General features: G+C 46.9%; 1 long non-coding RNA gene across 1 annotated transcript; it reads right to left on the reverse strand.

Annotated features, from left to right (window-relative positions):
• Positions 1 to 14782: 14782 nt before the first annotated feature.
• LOC144718803 (uncharacterized) lies at positions 14783 to 16750 on the reverse strand. The gene is made up of 2 exons (XR_013585479.1): positions 15950 to 16750; positions 14783 to 14998 (listed from the first exon to the last, which is right to left on the reverse strand). It is a non-coding gene; the product is annotated as an uncharacterized LOC144718803 (long non-coding RNA).
• Between the last annotated feature and the right edge of the window lie 766 nt (positions 16751 to 17516).

The following is a 17516-nucleotide window of genomic DNA, read 5'->3' on the forward strand; positions in this document are numbered from 1 at the left end:
TCTTTGCACATCTTCTCCAAGTCATTAAGGTTTCGAGGCTGACGTTTGGCAACTCGAACCATTTATACTGCTGGCTCCAGGGGCCGGCAACCTGCAGCTCCTCACGGACTGTTTCGTGACATCTCGTCTTCACGTGCAGTGCGGGCTCTTGAAATATTGAGTTTGTCTTCTTGCAGTTTCGTTTGCTGATCCCTGCGCTGGGTGGACAGAGGGCGGCAGGGCCGGGGGGATTGGTGCGTTCACAAATCTTGCGCCGATGTTTGCTTCACCTGCCGCGCCAGGAGATCGGGTCGGACCGGTGACCCCCCCCCCCCCCCCCAGGATCGCGAGTCGAGCGGTGTGCCGACCGTCATGCCGCACGGCAGCATCCCACTGTGTGATTTGACAGCTCGATTCACGCTCGCTTGGAGTGCTCGTGCATGGCAATCTCGTTTCGTTTTCCCTCGCGCATCCCTTTCGCGGTTCGTGACGGCGTGCTCGTGAGATCGCGGTCCTCGTTTGAATGCGATGTTTTTTTTTCATAATATAATATGTTTTGTTTCGTTGCCACATGTGGATATTAAAACATGAGCATGGCACGGGCGTGTGGAAACGCAAACCCCGTACGACGCGTCGTGATGGTTGCAATTACGGCGGGAACGGCTGGGTGGGTATTGTCTGTCGGCGGTAATGGCCTCGACGCATCAGAAATCAATGAGGTGTGTAGGCGCGTAATGTGCAGGCGACGGTTAGGCAAAACGGAAGAGCGGTTCTTAATAATTGGCAGCGAAAGTTTACATTGCGTGGTCGTGGGTCCCCAATTAATGCAAACGGATTACCAAAAAGAGGGTTTCTCGAATGGTTTGTTGAAATTGGAAGACAAATAATAAGCGTATTCATCTTCTTGGTTCTTTCGGTAAAGTCACGTAGAAGGGAAGTAATAAAATAATAAAAATAAAACATAATAAAATAATTCTCCGATAACGAGAATTATTTTATTATGTTTTATTTAAATATTAAAAATAAAACATACTAAAATAATTCTCCGATAGTGAGAATTATTTTATTATGTTTTATTTTTATTATTTTATTACTTCCCTTCTACGTGACTTTACCGAAAGAACCAAGAAGATGAATCCCTGCAGTCACGAAAGCTTTAAATCGAAAAATAAGCGTACTTGCAAATTTTAACCGACTCGACATTTCGCTGAAGCAGAGGCAGTTCACAGCCTGGTGAGTACTTTGCACGGGAAACTTCCAGGGAAGCGCCACCTTTTGCAAAGCTCGCATTGGAAGGTGGCCTGAAAATTCTAGATTTGAAGCTTTCGTGACTGCAATGATTCATACTCTTAGTTCTTTCGGTAAAGTCACGTAGGTAAAAAATTAAATTAATATTATTATTATTTTATTTTTATTAATTTTAATTTCATTTTTTACCTACGTGACTTTACCGAAAGAACTAAGAGTATGGCCTGAAAATGTCAGTGTCGCAATGGATTCAAGAATCCATCTGTGCGGAGCGGTAAGTACTACCCCCTCGTATGCATGGTGTGTTTCCTCCAGGTGCTCTGGTTTCCACTCTGGAAACAATTCTAAACGTGCCAATGTAGCAGGACACTCTTGAAAAAAGAATTGTGAGTTTCACTCATTCTTGTTTGTGGGGCGCCACGGTGGGGATGGAGATGATATCTCCCTCGCCTGCTACGCAGGAACGCGTGGGTTCGGTCCCGAGCCCTGGCGTTCATCGAGCTTGGAAAGTGTCAGATGGTGACAGTCGAAGAAGTGAAATTTAGCATGTTAAAGAAGCGCTGCAAATGAATGGTTACAATGGTGCACAAATCAACAGGGCATTGAATGCCAAAACCAAATCAAATAACACGAGCATTGAAAATGCTCAAGTAATTAAAACGATCAAAATACCGTACATTGCAGGAGTAACTGATAAACTAGCCAGATGTTTGAAAAAACAAAACATCCTAGTCAGATTTAGCACGGTACATAAAATACAGAAATTAATATCTGGTACTAAAGATGCATTACTGAAGCTATCAACCGAAGGTGTGTACTGGACTAATTGCACTTGTGGTAAATGTTATGTTGGGCAAACAGGACGAATGATCAGCACGAGACTAAAAGAACACCAAATAAATATTAAATATTCCAAAATACAACTTTTAAGCAGTCGCAGAACACGCGTGCCAACAAGGACACGCATTTTACTTTGATAATTTTGAAGTTCTGTGCAAAAATAGCTACTACTGGCCAAGACTAATTCGAGAATCATTCGAAATTTAAAGAAAAAAATAATAATTTTAACCGTTCGGATAGCTACCGACTTAGTGCTGCGTGGAAGCGAATCATGAAATAATACATTGTTTAAATGCCTGCCTATACAGGCCACCATACTTCAATAGGGATTACCGTTGGTACGGCTATTTTAATAAACACAATGGACAGAAAGGACAAGATCAAAGGGCTCGCATAATGCGCATGCTTAATTTAATCTACCTCCCCCCCCACGTTGCGCAAGAGCGGAGAAGCGTGGTCACCACATCTACGCCTCTATATAAGGAACGAAACAGGTGGACTTCTCCACAAATCTGGCTGTCGCCTGATGAAGCTAGTTGTAATAACTGTCGTACTCCGATTGTAAATGTTGTGGCTTGGCCCTCCAACACACCGGTTAGTGTTGTACTAGTGACGAATTGGCACGTTCTGTTTACGTGACAACCCTTACTAGTTGTCTGTATCGGGTGGTGGCGGGTTTAACGACACATTTATATATTTACACTATCTAACCCCCCCCCCCCCAAAAAAAAAAACTCTGATGGATGATATTGGTCGTGAAAGCCTACGTATTAAAATGGCAAGAGGAGGTGACGTCACACGGAGTCTCACCCGTGTGTTTACTGCCAAAGGTGCTGTCTTGCGGTATCTGATTATCGGATGATGCCGCAGGTGTTCGCACGAATACATTTAAATGGGTACTTCATCTAAATCGTCCGAAAATCATAGAAAATTATCATAAAGCCCAAAAAAAAATATGTTAAGCTTGTTTGTCCGTGAGAGCATCGGAGTCTGAATAATCTTTTTCAAGCGGCTCATTATATCAAGTTGGTTTGCAGTTGGGCTCTGGTTTTGCTGCGTGTAATCCCTATCAAGTAATTTGCAAGTGATTTTTCACAATTGGAAATGTTCGACAATACCATTTATATTGTACGGGTTTTTTTTTTGCAATGAAAGGAAAGCCAATAAACCCGGAGAGAATCTATGCAGAACATGAGGAAAACATTCAGATTCCACGCAGAAAGGCGCACCGAGTCGGGAATCGAACCCAGGTGGTTCTTACTGTGAGGCACGAGCGTTATCACTGCGCCACACTGACACCCAACTCCTCCCCAGCTTCCACCAGGCCGCCACCCTTAAATCCAACATTTTTAAATCTGCTTCTCATTTACTTAACTACACACACACATTACACGGATACTGTTAAATCTCAAAATAACCTCGATATCTACGTATGACGTTGCTAACTTTGCCTTCCCAAACTAAAGAAAGAGCACTGCACATTAAGCAAAGAGTACAAAAAAACTATTACACCAATTTTAAGAGGCTCATTGTCTTATCTGAATTCCACCGATATTTTTCTCTTTCATAGCCTGGAGTTTAATTGAATCGCTATCGCATGGTTTGGTGGTGTTTCAGCGCTGGTTGGGCGCCTGCTTGCAGTCTGTGCGAGAAACGTTGGCATAGATGTCCGTCTTTCAGCGGCAGGTTATTAAAGCTCTTAAAGCCATCGCCCGGTTTCAGCGCAACACATCATGTAATACCACCAGGCCATTACGTGGCTTCTTCACCTTAATGTATTTCCAGAATTTCGAATTATATATGTATATATCTGTGTGTATATATATATATTTTTTACGTAAGCTGGAAAAAAATAGCATGGGGGAAAAAAAAAAACACGTGCCAAGTTTGGCAGACGAAATTGTCAGCTTATTTGTATGTTCGTAATGTTTTGGAATATAAATGTAATTTATTGAGTGCGGTTTGTAAGGTGGTATTTTCCCCATTTCTATTCCCAATGTGCAATTGGCGCCGTGCCACGAGACGCGAGACACAGAACCCACTGGGAAATCTCGCAGACAAGTGTAGCCTGTGGTTTCTTTTCCTCTAAAGATTTTCACGGAAATTTTGATTTTCAGAATTACCCAGCAAGTGGGCCTTTTAAGCCTTTACACAAGAGGGGGCGCATCCCCCCCCCACTCTGCCACGAGATTTGCGTTTTGTGACGTGGAGGTGAAACCGATATTTCATTCTCACAGCTGGAAATGAGCCAATTTGCATTGGTTTCCAGGCTGAGGCCATGGACTCGATGGACGTGTACAATTTGTTCTGTATCCCAGGTGATCGGCATTTTAATTGTAAGCCAAGCCGCCACATTTAAACATCTTAAATATAACCTTCTGACTTTAATGTGGGTATGACTGCACATATGACTTTGTCAAACGCTTTCTCACAAAGGGAGCGATTTAGGAGTGGTATTACGACATCATTTGATTAGTACGCATGTCTGTACGAACGATCGCCTCAATTAGTCTCAAGATACTTTTTTTGCAGGAAGGGTCCTGCCAAGTAATTTGCAGGTAATTTTTTTCAGCGTTGATAATTTGGCCCTTTGACTGAATCTGGCCAGGTGGCTCCCCGTTAAAGCGAGCGGCCCACAATCGGGGTCGCAAGTTTGGGGGGGACACTCAGCCAAACACCCCCCCCCCCCCCCCACCTTCACAGTTTTTGTCCTGTGGATAGACCCGACCCCATCGGGGAAATGTGTAATTTCTGCTCCTGGCTCAGGGCTGTAGATAGGAGATGACCTCTGCATCCATGCTCATTTGAGCAGGAAATCGCTTTAGCTCTTTTTTGTGACTTGGACTTACGGTGAGTTCCCTACAGGTCCATGCCAACAGGGGGCAATGTTATTCCTTAAATGCCCTGAGTGGCGATGTCCCGACAATAATGCGATTTGGCTGCAAAAAGAAAAGCCACGAGGAATGAAAATCGATTACCTCAAAACTCGCTGCTATCGTTGCAGCCCGCTTGGTCATTTTAAAACGGACGCTAAATGCCCCTCGGGACCCCTCCACCCACCTTCTCCGTACGCTGCAAGCTCGTGGCATTTTGGCCCTGTTTCCGCCAGCTTGCGATTGTTGACATTCTCCGCTGTAGCAATTTAATCAAATATCTAATATCGTAAAAGGTGGTACAACTATATATAAATGTATACGACATTCTACTGATTAAAAGATGTTCCAGAAAGTTGGACGCACCCAGACCTATGCCTGGTGTCAATAAAGTGATACTGCTATGGTCACGCACCCACACAAAGACAAAGATCCCCCGTATTGCCTCAACAGACTGTTGCAGGACGTGCTGTTAGTGAGCACCTATGAAGGCCGACACGGCACAAGGGGATGGGTGGCCAGCAGCACGCCTGCACAGACACACACACTCCTGCAGGATTATCAGACGCACCCCTTTTGCTTTAAAATATATGAAAAACAATTGCATCTCATAATCCGGAGAATAGTTACACAGTGGTTAAAATCGCCAGTATATGTAACGGTAGGTCATGGCAGTATTTATTAGAACGCCAAACATGTGTACATCGGTACTTTTCAGAATGGTTCCTTCTCAACTGTTTCTGATAGATGAATATTTGGATTTATACCGGGACTTGCAACATCACCCTTTGACTGCCGCGCATATTTGCAATATTACGGCGTTAAATCGTTGGACTGAAGCTGGTGGCACGTATATCGAAGTGTCCTTTTTCTCGAACGTAGAAAAGAGAAGAATTTAGCGATGCAGAATCATGGCAGATGAACACAATGGTACGAGCTCTGTGGGTCAACGTTCATGTCTCTCAGTCGAACTCAATGGATGAGCCTCTCCCATTGGTTATGCATCAAAGGATCGTGAGTGGTGGCAGCAGCTTGTGCAGGCATTCATCCAGCGGTGCATTGATCACGGATGATGATCATAGATATATAAAATAACATTCCAATACGGCCTATGTGTGCAGGATTGTGATGCAGATCTTGGGAAGGAATTTCCATTGGTATGCACTGAGCTATGAAAATCCGAGGCGTTTGGGATATTCTTAGTGGCCAGTTGTGTTCAGGGAGTTTATCCCCTATCAGAGACACTGAGCCGGCCCCGCTGAAAGCCTGGGTTCGACTCAGGGTTTCAGCCACCCTTGATGAAACTGGTTTCTCAAGCGTATTAAGGTGACGGTCTTAGCTTGGTCACCGATGACTGCACAACAATACAAATAACCTCTTATGTACTTGTTTTATTTGTATAATGTGGTTTACATGATTGAATGGGGCATTGTCAATGTAGGTCTTATTGCGATGCGGCAGAAACAGAAACGTGCTGCTTGACGACTTGGCGGGTACAGGATACAGTGGTCAAGAGTTAAATATCTCCAGATGGGACAGGGTGGGAGTTTGAGACAAAGACACTGCCGTTGGGCAGAGGACTAGAGAAGCCACGTGACAAACACACTTTGAAGGGCCATATGGAAGCTGTGCCTGTATTGAAGTGACTTCATTTCTTCAGAACTGTTTTTTGTGTTTAGTTTGTTGTCCTTCCCCCGCATCTCCGATTAGCACCATTCGCTACGGTATGGTGCGAAAGAAGTTCAACATACATAGTTCAGATGTAGGTGTGCGACGTCACCTTTTGGGACTGTTCTCTGACACAAGGTGGTGCGCTACTCGCTTTGAGAGCTCTCAGTGGATATTGTCGTCAAGCCATGACAGTTGGATGGCAAGAGTACATTTGGAAAGCGATTGGTGAAAAAAAAAGATTGCATTAAACGTCAGCAAACCAGTTTAGTTGAGACAAACCAAGCACATTGACATTATACCAAACACAATGCATTACGATTGAATGTTGCTGGTAAGATGTGTAATTTTAGTTCATTTTGCGGAGCTTTCTTCTAAAATAATCTTCACCCAATTTGCTAAATGTGAGTGTATTAATATTATTCATAACAATTCAGAATAATATTAGTAATAACGTGTATTAATAATAATATAAATAATAATTCATAATAATATTAATGACAATAATTAATAATATTGCTCGTTATTTACCCTGCAGAGTTGATTAATCTTAGGACTTTTTTTATTTAGGGGTGCCACGTTGGGATGTTTGGCCAGCTTCGTTCATGAGTGTGAGATGGATCTGGAGAACCCGGAGAAAACTCACCAAGCATAGCAGGGAGGTGACACACAGCACAGCCATCTCCTGGCTGCACATCGCACTTTTGGTGACTCACACAAGTGTAGTGACATAGAATTGGTCACTTAGCAGCAAAGCGCTGGCTGCTGGCAGGGAAGGGGATCTGCAGCTTACAGCAGCCCTAACTGACAGCAGGTCACGTGATAGACCCGAGAGGGATCTAGGGGAGGGTTCACGGAAGGGGCACACCGAGAACCCGCTAGTAGGATCCAGAAGGGGGGCGTGGCCGGGGGCGGAGCCAAGCCACGCTGAGAATATAAGAGGGGCACCCGGGAGGGGAGCTCGGGGCTGTCGTTTGGAAGTTGGATACCCGTCGTCGTTGCTGTTGAAGATCGTCGCCTTCGGTGCTGTCGTCCTCACCTGACATTGCGCTGTTAGAGGGTAGTTGGCTGTCTCGGTTCAGCGCCGTCAGTGTCAGACGGCTAGCGTTGTGTGTAGGCTAGCAATTTACATAGAGTTGATAATTGTTTTTTTTACCCTTTTTTCTGGCAACAAAAGTGACACCTTTTTTACAAGGAGTCATGTTTGCATAGACCACAATACCTGCAGTCATAATGCAAACAAAAAACATAACTCTGATAATGTATGCACTGTCCTTGAAGTTGATTGGTCCACACCCGAGACAGTTTTCCTTAGAGCCTAGTCTCACATGGTGTTGGACCAGATGACGCCAAAAGGCGCACGAGTTATGTTTTTTGTTTGCATTATGACTGCAGGTATTGTGGTCTCTGCAACCATGACTCCTTGTAAAAAAGGTGTCAGTTTTGTTGCCAGATAAAAGGGTAAAAAACCAATTATCATATTTTCTACTGGAAAATGAGGTTCCAATGGTTATGTAGAGTTGTGTATAAACGAGAGAAAAGAGTGTGTACCAGCGTAGGGTGTGTATTGTGCAAAGGGTGCACGGTTTAATACAATAACTGCCTCCAAGAACGTACTTCTCCAAGTCAGTCACTACACAAATATGAACCAGGCGCAACCCTGCATTGCTTCCGAGATGTGACGACATGGTGGTGCATCAAAGTTGGTTTTGTCACAGCACGTGAAACACATGTGAAACACGCAGAGGTGATTGTCAATTGTTCTTGCAACGCTTCGAAACCATTCTTCGTTTCCACTGTGGTTAAATATTTACTTGGCTTTCACCATTAGCCCTGTGGAGGCTATTATTTACTTAGGCCGGGTGGTATTTCCTGCCCACGTAGTTTAAATGAGCTTTGTTAACGGGCCGCTAATGGTGTCCACGTGCCAACTCGATTACGAACGAGAGTCACAACGAGGGCACCGTGACCAGCATCCGCTTCCAACCTGCATCGCGAAAGGAACGGCGGCAGCTCACAAACGACCCTACCCAGGGCTGTCCGTAGTGGGGGGCAGTGCCGGGCCCGGGGCGAATCGCGTGTGTGCCCCCCCCCCCCTTCCTCCCCCGCCGATGCCTTCAAACTCACCCCAACGCCAGTCTTCACGCACTCTCCAGTGGTCATTCCCACGGCGGTGGCGGCTGCGACAGGAGTTGGGATAACCGTCGAACAAAGGCGGCCACTGCATCGCGCACCTTTGGGTACGCTGCTTCTGCGGCCGTCTGGAACGCTCTCCCTTTTGAAATGAGGAAGCCACTGGAGCTGTGCACTTTTACGTCATCCGGATTGGAAACTCCTTTTTTTGTGTTTTGTTTGTTGTCCTTCCCTCCGATTAGCACGTTTGGCTATGTACGGTGCGAAAGAAGTTCAACATACATGCTTACATCCTCACTCGTCGAATACCCAGGGCTGTTCAGCATGATGTCCGACGTTTTGCTCCACATGCTGGCAGCTTCTTTAGGAACTGAATTGAGTTCACTCTCTCCCTTGATGATATAGCGTGCTGTATTCCCCATTACAGATAGGCGTGGTGAAATATACTCTAACAGCCCCTCCTGGCGACAGGGCACATTGGCAGGCGTTCATCCAGTTGTATTTTGACAAAGGGCAGTAATTGATTGATGTTATTGTTATTGTGCATGGGTAATAGTTTAGGAGCGTACAGCCCTTAGTCACTTTACTCCAAGCCGTGTCGGTCGTAGTGGCCGATTAGCCATACTTCACCATGTCGGTCAATGCAGTTTGTTGCAAGGCAGGAATCGGATGTTTGCCACTGATGCTAACCGTGCCCTGAACATCAATCCAAGGTCACCAGTTTCATAGCACAGTTTGCCAACCACTCCATCTTTAGCACGTAACTAAAGCAAGTTATAGTAATCGTCTGCACTTATCAGGTGCCGTCCACAGTGGCACCTACGTAGACAAACTGATACCCCTCCCACATATCTTCCACTCTACGTAAAAAAAAACCCGTAAAAACAAAGTTTTTCACTATAAATCCTTTATATGCGTGGCGGCTAGAGTCCTCTCTTCCTCTGGCTTGAGATGGTTGCCACTTATGGGTCAGATGAATGGCTGCCACCATTAAGCAATTGGTAATTAAATCTAATTCATTTTTTCCTAAAAAGTGTAAATTTTGGAAAAAAAAATTTCACGAAAATACATTGCCACGCACAACTAGTCTGTGTGCAAAATGTCAGCTCGATTGGATCACGGGAAGTGGGTTAAAAAACGACCGAAAGATTTGCACGGTCGTAAGCGTGCAAGCAAGTGAACTTAATATAAATGATTTAATAAGTACGTTTTATGCATCCCATCAGCCACACGATCTTCTGTAACTGCAATGTTCTGGGCCGCATTGGTTCAACAGAAACAAACGCGGGCCCCATTTGTTTTGCCATTCAGTGTCTCGTTAAGTCGTCATGATTGCTTGTTGAAGCAATACTCGTGAACTATAGCAGGCGTTTATAGTTCAGGACCCTTTCTGTTAATTATGGGTCCCATTTCGACAGGAAACTATGAAACACATTACTTGGTTTGCGGGTGGAACAGCATGCATATTTGCACGTCTCATGCTCTGCCCTTTAGTTCTGTATAACTTTCAAAACAAATCAAATAATAAAAATAAAAAAGTCCAATGCCTATGAGACTAGCATATCTGTATTTAATACTATTACACCGGTTAATTGATTCTGTCTGGTTGCAAATACGTAAGAACGTTTAAAAAAAATATTGTAATTTCTCTCCTGGAAGGCTCTTCACAATATTTTTCTCTCCCTCTCCTCTCACTTTAGTTTTATATTCTGGGGGATTTCTGAGCCAGAGTCAAAACGTTTCAGAGCTACAACTGCAGCCTCCCCCTCAAAGCCGTTGGAGCTGAGCGCCGTGGGCCGAGTGGACTGGGGCTCGAGTTGAGAACATCGCCGCATCAGCCACGCGCATCGCCACTCGTCAAGGCGCATAGACCATCACATGAGCTCCGGTCGTCATCATCGCAGCAGCAGGGGATTTTTGGCTTGCCATCAAACAAAGACGGCGCTCTCAGATGCACTTTTGCGGCTGTCTGGGTCGCTCTACTTTCCAATAGTAGTAAGCCGGTGGCGCTGTGCACTTTTTAAACCATCTGGATTGAAACCCCATTTTTTTAGAACTGCTTTTTGTGTTTAGTTTGTTGTTGTTCTTCCCCCGCACCTCCTATTAGCACTGTTGGTTCCGCACGGTGCGAATAAAGTTCAACACACATAGAATCAGTCATATCGGCCTCCGCTGAGTGGCTTTTTTGTATGATATATATTTTACTAGATATATATTTGTTTGTAAATAGAGAACGGAGAATACAAAGCGGATTTTAAAAAAGAGGGAGAAAAAGCAGCAGGTAACGCGTAGCAAGCTCGACTTCATACACCCTGAACATTAGGGGTCCAACGAGGACGTCTGGACTCGCTGCCCTACCGCAGGAGGGGTCAGGAGCAGTGCATTCAAGGGGGAGAAATAATGTAACCAAACAGAACCATGAATAAAATAACATAAACGCGATGTTCAACTTTGTCACTCTTGGTTTCTCCAAGGTGAATTTTTTTTCTTTGTTTTTAACCCATTAGCCAGCCCCATCAGGTGGCATTTGGATGAAGGCCTCCTCAATCCGCCTCCATCCCTCATGATCATGTGATGTAATACTCCACCGAGCGCCTACTCACGAGCTAATTTCACTGCCTCCTCTCAATTGGCGGACATCGTCTGAGACATCGTCTGTTTCTTGGCGAGCCGCTCCGTCGTTATCCTTGACAAGCAGTTCGCATTCCTTCTAGCGGCGTGTTCTACCCAAGCCCCTTACTTTCCTGAACAGTCTGAACGATGTCTCTAAACGAGTGTTCTTCATTGCACGGCTCGCAGGCCAATGGTGAGCCCTGAGCGACCTCTAGTGCTGCGCCTCGCGTCCGGCCCCCCGACTATACACAAAAGAGTGAAAACACCCCCATCATCTTTCGATTTAAAGCTTACGTGACTGCAGGGATTCATCTTCTTGGTTCTTTCGGTAAAGTCACGTAGAAGGGAAATATTAAAATAAAAATAAAAATTTGGAGCGCTGTCTTTCGGACAGCTCTGTTTCTTCACCTGAGGACTTGTGTTGTGGCCGAAACGTCGTGAGAATTTTATTTTATAATGTTTTTATTTTGGTTATTTTATTATTTCCCTTCTACGTGACTTTACCGAAATAACCAAGAAGATGAACCCCCATCATCGTGCTGCTGTCAACCCCAAATGGTTTCAAATGTGTGGAGGCCCGCACACCGATGTCTTATCGGCGAAAGTGGCCTCCCTCTGCAAATTCGTGAACAACACTGGTCAAAACTGCGTGTGTGGTGTCTCATGATATACGGGCAGTGCACGCGCAGTGCAGTGGCGTCGAGTGACGTACAAAGGCATGGCGAGAGGAGAGATCTTATTGTCGCGATCGTGCTTTTTACCGTCGAGTGGTCACCTCGCGTGTACGTGCGCTGTTAATTATTCCTCTTCATTGTTTCCAGTCAGGACGCGCCTTTTCCATCCACCGGGTTTCTCGTCGTTCACAGAACGCGTGACAATTGATTTTACCTCTGCCACTGGGCTGCCTGCGTGGAGTATTCTACCCAACGCACACACGGAGGTGTATCTGCAGATTTCCTCCTCGACCACCGCTGACTGATGAGATGGTCTCACTTGCAGCTGCGGAGTTCAGATAAGACTCCAACCAATTACTCCTCGGTATTATACCCCCCCCCCTCCTCCCCCGCTACAGCCCCCTCCCCCACCTCTCCCCCCATATCAAAGCACCTTGAAGTTAATCCCCCCCCCCCGCCCCGGAAAGAAAAATTAAAGGAAAATTCCTGCTGAATAACATTTACATGCTAATTGGAACACCGGGATGGGTTCTAAAATAACGAGCCGCGTGAAAAGGAAGCTGCGGGACTTCCCCTCCCCCTCTGCGTCCGCCCAGCGATAAGAAGACACATCTTCAGGGGCTGCGAGATAAAAAAAAAATAAGAGAAAATAAGTGGTCGCTATGAATGCAAGGCTAAACTACCGACGCGTTGTGTCAACAGGGGCTTTTTAGCGCACAGGCCTGCTGATGACCAGGATATTAAGCGTCGTTGTAATGTCTAGCGATCATAAAAGCATTCGAACTTTGTATGCCAGAGCACGCGTTGCACAACCGCCGGTTCCTTCCACTCCTACACGCAACCTCCCACTGCCACCACCACCACCACCACCCATCAACAACACAACCACCACCCATCCGACAACACCATTACCACCCACCAAAACCCACCGACCCGCCCGCCGACACCACCACCACCCACCACAACCACAACCACCACCATCCGCCTGCCAACACCACCCACCCACCAACAACACCATCAATGCCGCGGCTGTGTTTTTTTATTATTATTAAAAGAACATGAACGTAGATTCTCAGGGCCAGCAAACACCGCTGGGACGCAACGGTCTGTTTGATGATTGTGTGGCTGTGTTTCTGGCCCGCCTTGCACTCCGTCCAGCAAGGTGAAGCTGCGGCAGGTTGGTCAACTCACACGGGAGACGAAACGTTTGTGCTCGCTAAAAGTGTGTTCGGGTTATACCACGGGCATGATGTCCGACGTTTTGCGCTACATGCCAGTGCAGCTTAATTTGAAAATCTGACCAGCTTGCCCTCTCCTTCGATTATATAAAGGCATATTTTAGCACAACTCAATTATCTGTCTCCACATACACTCCATACATATAAACACATACATATATATATGAACATATTTGAGTCCATATTCTATGGGTCTTTCGGTAAAGTCACGTAGTTAGGTTCAAAGAAAATAACAAAAAAACAACAACACATTTTCTTTGAACCTATCTACGTGACTTTACCGAAAGACACATAGAATATAAATTCCTGCAGTCACAAAAGCATGAAGTTAATATTTTAGTCCATCAGCCTTTTTGGCTTTTCATATCAATATTTGAAGGCAGTATTTATCTCAGCAAGCACATGAAGAGACCAAGAAGGTCGAAACCGGTCCTGAATGTGCTTTGCTCGACCAATTGTTGCTTGAAAATATAAAAATAAATTCTGGGAAGCCTCCAACAAAGGGGCTGATGGTAAACTATTCATGAATGCAGAGACATCAAAAACGGCGTTTTGCTTAGACTGTCCTTGATTTTACCCATGATGTCCTCGATTACATAGTGAATGATACAATGCAGTGTTGCTATACAATCTGCGGCCACAACAACGCGGCTATTAGAGTGTTGGGGCTGGCAACCCCTACATTGCGTCTTGCCGCAATGTCTGTTTTAATCATGCATTGCGGCTCTTTAAATATTGAGTTTTGTAGCGAATTTGGAGAAACAAAAGAAACGACTCTCTGCTTGCCGACCCCTGCTGCAGTGAGTCGAGACACGACCACACTGTGCAGCTGACCAACCTAACTGGACCCCCCATGGAGAATATTTTAGAGCCGATGATGGTAGGCCGAGCTCGCCACTGCACTGCCACTGACCAAAGCGAAGGGCCCCGTGGAATGAATATTAGACGTGCCGCGCTATTGGCACCAGCACTGCTCCCGTTGGAAGAGATGCGAGGATGGCGCCACAGGCGTCGCGTGTGGCCCACGGTGATGGGGTCCTGCGAATACTACCACGGATTGTTTACCATGCCAAGTGCGAATGCACAGGGCTTCGTCAATCCACTGTATGGGTCATGGGTGTTGTTTGACCATCCATCGACATGGTGGGGGGGGGGGGGTTACCCAAGTCTGGTTCAGATATCGCTCACCACTTGTGTTCGCCGTGGCCCCGAATCAAAGTCAGGTGACCGAGTTCATTGTGTACGTCGCGAAGCAGTGCGCAACACGTGGATGGGATGTATTAACTCGCACATTATACTATTTAAAAAGTTGAAAAACCACGCCTACGCATGGCTGCGGCAATGCTTTCCAACATGCGTTCCACCTCCCGAGTAGTTAATTAGCGAAAGTGACACGTGACCTCCCGAGTTAATCACACCGCGCAACATGTTAATGATTGTTGCCTGGGTCTCCTCTCGGCTATTTAGTCCCTGAAAGCACCCCCCCCCCCCCCCAAAAAAAAGCAAAAACAACCTCTACCATATAACTTTATTCGTATTGAGGGCATCTTCACGAGAGTTATCGGTGACCCCGTGTTACGCACAAGACAGACGGCCGGACGGGATGGAGCTGACCCACATTAACGCTTGCAACCTGAGCTGGCAAGCGGTGGCAAGACCCGGTGAGCGCCTCGCTGCTGCGAACAGCGGCCACGTGGAGCGACCACCCACGGCAGAGAGTAATTCGGAGCGGCTGAGAAGAGGAGAAAAGACAGGAGATTAAACAAAAAAACCTATCCGTTCAGACGAATCTCTCCCGGCAGAAATAAATATGATTAGATAAGGAAAGATGATGTGAACCTTATAGTGGGCGCCTGCGGTGAGAGGAATAACAAAGTGCAGGTCGGCGGGAAGCTAGCCCCTCCCTCACCTCCCCCTCAACCCCCCTCCCCTCCAATCTCCTCCAACCTCCCCTCCTCCTCCCCCCAACCTCTCCACCCCCCTCCCCTCCAGCCTCCTCTTCCACCCCCCCCTAACCTCCCCCCCCAACCCCCCTCCCCTCCAATCTCCTCCAACCTCCCCTCCTCCTCCCCCCAACCTCTCCACCCCCCTCCCCTCCAGCCTCCTCTTCCACCCCCCCTAACCTCCCCCCCCAACCCCCCTCCCCTCCAATCTCCTCCAACCTCCCCTCCTCCTCCCCCCAACCTCTCCACCCCCCTCCCCTCCAGCCTCCTCTTCCACCCCCCCCTAACCTCCCCCCCCAACCCCCCTCCCTTCCAATCTCCTCCAACCTCCCCTCCTTCTCCCCCCAACCTCTCCACCCCCCTCCCCTCCAGCCTCCTCTTCCACCCCCCCCTAACCTCCCCCCCCAAACCTCGCCCCCAACCCCCCCCCCCAAACCCGCCCTCCCCTCCAACATCCTCTTCCCCTCCAACCTCCACTCCTCCTCCAAACCTCTCCTGCCCCCCCCACCCTCCCCTCTAGCCTCCCCACTTCCTCCACAAACCCACAACCTCCACCCAAACTCCCCCCCACCTTCCCCCTAATCTCCCCCCACCCACCCACCTTGCCCATGCTAACCCATCCCACATCGAGACGTCTTGTCGATGGGTATTGTCACTCAGAAGCCCTGGGAAATGTTTCTGTTAGCGGTGGATGTGTCCGTGAATTTCACGGAGGCGAGACGCGGCCGACCTTCAATCACCTGAACGAAACCGGTGGCGAAAATATTCGCGGCCAAACATTCGCGGCCTGGAAATCATCACGCGCGAACGATGGCTAAGAAAGATCGCTTGCTCACAACAGCGAGCGCAGGAAAGCGTGGCCGACCGATGAGACGAGATAAACCAGTCTTGACTGAAGGCGCGGGCTGCGTTGATTTAGTACCCTAATTAGGGGCTGGTGTGCACTGAGGGAGACCCACACGTGCTAATTGGCCACGTGTGGGCTGCGTATGAAGCAAACAACAGAAGCTCACGACAATTGTCAGTCACGCCGAGTCTGGATGAATTCCTTCCCACGCTGCCACCGTCTCCCGCGGTCTTGCGACGGGTCCCGCGGTGGCGAGATGTTAACTGCCTCGCCTGGTATGCAAGGAGGTCGTGGGTTCGATCCCCATCCTGTCGTCTGTATATATTGAGTTTGCATGTTCTCCCCGTGGTCACGTGGATTTTTCTCCGGGTCCTCCGGATTTCCCCTCCACATTCAGAAACACGCGCTTAGAGTGCTCATACTCTGTGGGTCTTTCTGTAAAGTCACGTAGATAGAAAAATCATAATAAAAAAATACGCGCTTAGAGTATTTGGCCGCTCTGCGTGTCCACACGATAAGCCACTTAATTGGGCTATCATTTGTGGTCAGGTCGCTTCTTAAAAAAGAAAGTAAGCTATAGCGCTCAGTGAGCCTTATCTGGTAAAAGTAAACATCGTGTCTAGTTGAGTTTTAGGAAGCAACGGCGTCCATCTCACTCCTCCAGCACGTCCCCGCCGTTGGCCGCCACTTCTTAATTTGAGTCTTAACCACTGGACACCATCGGCGCCTTCTACTGTGGCCGTGACGTGTCCTGCACGCAAGCCCGCTTTGCTTTTCTCCAACAGTCAATACGAGGCGGTGGTGGGAAGAACAAAAAGAGGGAGAATTCGTAATAATCAATAATAATATAGCGAGTGAATTTTCGCAATGAATTGCACAGGGAACAGCGGCCACTTAGAAATTGGCTCTTGGTAACTGCTGCGCGCATAACCCCACGTTAGTCATTCGCTTATTGTGTACTGCAAGGCTGCATGCTGATAAACTGTGTAACAAAAATAGAAATGTTGTTCCTGGGTAGTAAGTGCTATTTTCTAATGGCTTATGTCTCAAAAGTACAGGAAATTGCTGTTATTCCCCACAAACTTTGCTTTTGTGACCAGGACATTGAAATGTTTAAATTTACCTATTTTAATGAGAAAACGTGGTGTGCATTTGTGTCATTCCTTCACGTAAAGTCCTGGTCACAAAAGCTAAGTTTGTGGGTAATAATAGCCATTTTCTATACTTTTGAGGCATAAGCAATTCGAAAATAACACTTACTACCCAGGGACAAAAATCGTGTTACATAATGTGGAGTGTAAAAATCAGCCCGCTTGTTTTTCCACTGCTGGATGAAGGCCTTGCCACACCACGCCGGGTTGTGTGCGGTTATTTGACCCAAATTCAACACGCCGGCCAATGTGACTTGGTGACGGTGGGGGTAACGTTAATGCGGGAGCATAGGAGTAGATAACAGTAAC

The sequence above is a fragment of the Lampetra planeri genome, chromosome 1 (genome assembly GCF_965212315.1).
Source record: "Lampetra planeri chromosome 1, kcLamPlan1.2.h2, whole genome shotgun sequence".
Taxonomy (NCBI): domain Eukaryota; kingdom Metazoa; phylum Chordata; class Hyperoartia; order Petromyzontiformes; family Petromyzontidae; genus Lampetra; species Lampetra planeri.